This window comes from Rousettus aegyptiacus, unplaced genomic scaffold (assembly GCF_014176215.1).
Source record: "Rousettus aegyptiacus isolate mRouAeg1 unplaced genomic scaffold, mRouAeg1.p scaffold_m13_p_15, whole genome shotgun sequence".
In the NCBI taxonomy this organism is placed as follows: domain Eukaryota; kingdom Metazoa; phylum Chordata; class Mammalia; order Chiroptera; family Pteropodidae; genus Rousettus; species Rousettus aegyptiacus.
Genome location: NW_023416290.1, coordinates 2,718,952 through 2,723,940, shown reverse-complemented (window position 1 = coordinate 2,723,940; position 4,989 = coordinate 2,718,952). Strand labels below are relative to the sequence as shown.

At 42.8% G+C, this 4,989-nt stretch overlaps 1 pseudogene; it reads right to left on the bottom strand.

Moving 5' to 3' along the window:
• Positions 1 to 3,992: 3,992 nt before the first annotated feature.
• On the bottom strand, positions 3,993 to 4,111 carry LOC118612307 (annotated as a pseudogene).
• Positions 4,112 to 4,989: the final 878 nt, after the last annotated feature.

Below are 4,989 nucleotides of genomic sequence, written 5' to 3'. Positions count from 1 at the left end.
TTTGGCATAGTTGGGCTGATTTCTGCTGATGGAAATGGTCTGTTCAGCAGAGGGGCTAAACTGATACCCGAGTTTTTAAGAATACCCACTTAAAACAAGCTTGTTCTCTTTCTCGCACGAGATTTGCCGTTAAAATCCTTTGTTAAGGCTCCTGGTGTCCCCGGGGGCTGCGATGCTCGCGGCTCAGAATGACAGGGACCTGGAAGCAGCCTCCGTTTCCGAAAGGGACGGCCCGCTGCGAAAGCCGGTTTTGCCTTTTCCGTGTCTCCTTTCACTTCCTGAATCAGCCCCGAAAAGCAGAAAACGTGTTCACGGCCTCGGCGGTCTCTGCGAGAAGAGGAATGGGGGTTAGAGTTGACCCCCCTGCAGGTGTGATTATTGCAAGGAATGGGTGTCACGTGGGAACACCGGCGGCCTCGCGTCCGACCCGCCTCCGCCACCCGAAGGGCATAACCTACCAGGGCTCGTCCAGCCACGCTCGGCCCCGCCCGCAGGGACTCTGCCTGCCTCGTGCCGACCTCCCCTCCTGCCTGCTCTGTGGCACCTGGGCGCGCGGCCCCTCCCGAGGGGTTCCATCACGGTGGACGTCTGTGTCCCAGCCGAGGCCTCCACCTTCTCTGCTCTGCTACCCAGCTGACCTTACGGAGGTTGATCTTGTAACCAGGTTACTTCCCTCCATCTTTCTTGCGTTTCATCAAAGACTTCTCTTCGGTCCAGTTCCTAATATTGTGGAGGTACCAGAGGACCTTATCTGGTCAGGAAAATTAAAGTTTCCGACGAGCTATGACTTCAAGAAAAGGAAAAATATGGATGCAAATCCCAACATTTCCACAGCAGTTATTTTATGAAAATAGCATTTTATTAGAAGGCTTAAGCCAGTCGTTGGTTACGTGAGGCTGTATTATTTTGCGGTGGAAGTGTGTGAGGAGGGAATAGATAATGGTTACCGATAATAAGGAGTCGCCGCCGTCGAATCACAGTGGTCTCCCATCAAAAGGGATCACTTGGTATGTCTTGTCTACTGGGTAATAGGCAAGAGTTTGGAGTCGGGGCTCTTGATGCACTTGACAGTTCCGTGACCGATTGATCTTGAGCAAGTCCCTTGAGTTCTCTGTGCCTCGGTTTCCACATCCATGAAGTTGGGGACTTATATTAATCGCTTTTTAAAAACTCCCTTCCTAGCCCTGAATTCTTTTTCTAGGTCGCCGTGATCTGCATGTAAAATAACACTAAATTGCCAGTGTCATTTTGGAGGTGGTAACTTTCTCTCGAGAATGTTGTACTGATTTTAGCCACCAGGTTTCTTAATTTGAGGCAAGCATTTAAACGTTTCTTTCCACGTGACAAGAAAAGCATTCTGCTTCACTGTAATTATTTTGTTCTTTTTTTAAATGACATTGTTCCTCGTTCTTATTCGATACTTCCTTTTCTTTCCAATGCTTCTCCTTACACCTTCCCACTCACCGCCCACCTCCTAATTTTCTTGCTTAAGGGGAAAAAAAAAAAAGGCTTTTAGGGAAGCGTATTTTAAATGACTCCACGTTTTTGTTTTTTTTTTCCAATTTGCTTTTCCAGAAATACAGAAGTAAGATACGAGCCCTCCGTATTATCACTAGCCACTGTCTGTTCTCTCCCCGTCCATGTCACCAAGGGGACAGAGTCAGATTAGGAAAAAAAAGTTATTTTTGTTTTTTCAAGTAATTTGAAAAGCATTGGGTTTAAAGCACGGATAGTGCCTGTTGAAATAAACATTAAGGAGATAGCCTATTAGGTGACTCTTAGCAATTAAGGCGAATAAAGTCTGAAGATCTAACGTAAACCTCGTGATGGTAACACCGGGCTGTATAATTTAAATTTGGAAGGGGATGGGTGTGTTGACTCCTTGATGGGGGGAATCTTTTCACGATGTAAATGTATATTAATTTACCACAGAGCACACTTTAAATATCTTATAATTTTGTACATCAATTATTCCTCAATAAGCTGAAATGAAAAAAATGATCATGTTTATAAGACTAGTTTGAATATTTATATGGTTACAGTTTTTTGCTTCTCAGCTGTCTCTTAATTTAGCAGTTTCCGTCAAATCGGCGTGGCCGTCCATCAAGGGCTCTTCCTCGGTATGGCCAGTATGCTCGGATCGGTGAGACCCACCCCCATCCTTCCTTCAGATTAGTCTCTTTTCCTCATAGATCTTTATTGAAAGCGATTTTCTTCAGCCGCTTGGAAGTGTGACCATCACATGCACAGTCACCTGGAATGGGACTGTGGCCCAGGACTGTGACCCAGGAAGAAACCCAGGCTGCATTTACTGCTGCTGTTCAACACGGGCGCCTCCTTCGACGCCTCGGGCCCCTGGGATGGGGAGCCTGTGGGTTTTCAACATCGAGAATTTATGGCTCAATAAAAGGAAGGTATGATTAAGCAACATAAACTAAGAAAGGACATGGGTGAGAAGGCGTCCGTACGCAACTGCCGTTTCTTTAGAAATGTGCCTTTTCCTGGAGAGGAAAAGTAAAGATGCCAGTGTCGACAGGCTACTGCAGAGTGACAATGTCCACGTGAATTTTCAAGGAAGTTATAATCTAATGGAGAAATTAAGGCAAAAGCAAAACAAAAAAAAAATCTTCCCTACAGAAAACCCTGAGAACTTGACAGGGCTTCTGTAGCCAGTTAACTCTGAAGCGCGGTTGCAGACAGGCTCAGCGTTTTCTCTCGACTACCCTTTCACCTGGCAGTTTCGACGGAGTCTGGCTTTTAAGCCACGCAAATCGCAGCAGTCTTCGGAACGCCGATACTCGCATGCGGGGGTTAATAACTGACTCGGAAGGGAGAATGTCAACTACTGAGTCATCGGCATCTCTCTCGCCATACCTGGGGTTTCCTTTGGATGACTTCCATTCATTTGTTGACAAAACTCGACCTTGGACGGGTCACTAAGACTTGTTGGGACTGTGGCCAAGGCGCCGGCAGGCTGGTAGCACAGGCCTCGTATTCATTAATCGTGTTATTCTGCTCTGCATGTGGCAGGCAGAGTACTTCCTGAGCGTCCCACGTTACTGCTGATCGAAAGCTCCCGGACCGAAGGGCTCTTACTATTGTAGTCCCACGCAGGGCCCTGGATTCTGTCCTGATGTGAACCTCAGCACGTAGCCAAGTCGAAGGACCAAGGCCCAGGGGCGGGTCCCCTGGAAAGGATAAGCGTGCTCGTTTGTGAAAGTTAAAACAAAGGCCCACAACCAGAAAACCACAGCTGACCTTCGGGATGGTCTTGACAGTGATCCTGCCACGGGACGCATCGTTTCCCAGCTGAATTAACTAGGAGCCCACAGTGCGTGAGCTCCGACCCCAGCCGGCCTCCCGATTCTTAATTTCAGAGCAGGATTTTCCAACAGGCCAAAGAGAACCAAAGAATGTGATACTTTGTATTTGCAAAGCACCCACTGAAGTAGTCATCTTTAGTAAACAGAACTGTTGAATTTCTTGACAGTGTTTTACAGTTTAATGCTTAAATTGCATGCCGAATGGCAGCATCATAATCTTCCACACTTAAAGCCTCTATTTGTCTTTATCTGGCTCTGCCAGGGCAATAGCCAACCTCATTGTAAGAGAGGTTGCTTAATGCTTTAACAATTAGTAAGTAACAAACAACGATGGCCGTTATCATTTGTATTGTAATTGGTCTGCCAATGAAGTGAGGTAAGGAAAACAAATAGGAGATACGATTATGAGATTTGAGGAGGAAAGATTATAGTTTTATGCTAAGGACATGGCTGTTTACTTTGACAGTTCAAGAAGTTCGTAACAAAAAATTATTAGATATAGTGAAAGAGTTCATTAAGGTGATTGATTATAAAATAAATACACCAAATTATTTCTTTTTACTTGTAATAGGAAGTTATTATTATTTTTTTAGGCAAGGCAACCCTTTGTTGACCTCACAGATTGCAAGGACCTTGCCAGCTTACGATCCTTTATTTTTTTATTTTTTATGCCTATAGTACCTGGTCTTCCTAGGTGGTCTCCCACCCAAGTACCAACCAGACCTGACCCAGCTTAGCTTCTGAGATAAGATGGGATCGGGCTTATTCAGGGTGACATGGCTATAGACTATAAGAAATTTGAAAGCATAATGGGAAAACAATGCCAATTATAATAGCAAACAAAATTATAAATCATCGTGGCATAAATCTAACCAAAAAGAAGGGCTTATATTAGTAAGTTTATATACTTCTTTCTTTAAAGACATAAAAGAAGTTTGAGTAAATGAGGGCATAGACTGTAATCCTGGGTGGGGAGACTTCAAATTTCATGGATAGTCAATTATAACAAATTATTAAAAATGTCATGCTAATCCAATAATCTATGGCTAATTCTTAGATGTATCAGGGAGAATAAAGTCTGGATGGATTAAATATTTAAAATAATAATACAATTATTATATGGGGGAATTGAGGAGAGGTCTTTCAAAAAGGTAGGAAATCTAGAAAAGCTATAAAGGATAAACTATTTTGACTACACACAACTTTAAAACATTTTATGGCAAATTATATCTTGAAAACAAAAATGGAAGTTATAAAAAATATTGACAATTGGTAAAGGGTTAATATTGATAATATACAAAGGGCTTCTATGCATTTATAAGAAAAAACAAATTATGTAAATAGGTAAAACAAATAAGTCGTAAATGGATAGTTCATGGAAAAGGAAATACGAGTGGCTTCAACAACATGCATGTTTAAAAATATTCAATCTTAGTTATGAATTAGTAGTTCTCATGCCTTATGTTATTAAAATGTAAAAAATGATAACATCCAATGCCTGTAAGGATTTGGGCAAATTAGTATTCCCACGTGCTCTGGTGCAAATGTGAATTGTAACATCCTTCTTTGGAGAAAGCAATCTGGTAATATCTGTTACCCTTCGACCTAGAAGTTCTATGCCTGTGAATTTATAGAAACAAAGCTTTGATACCTTTGAATAAATGCT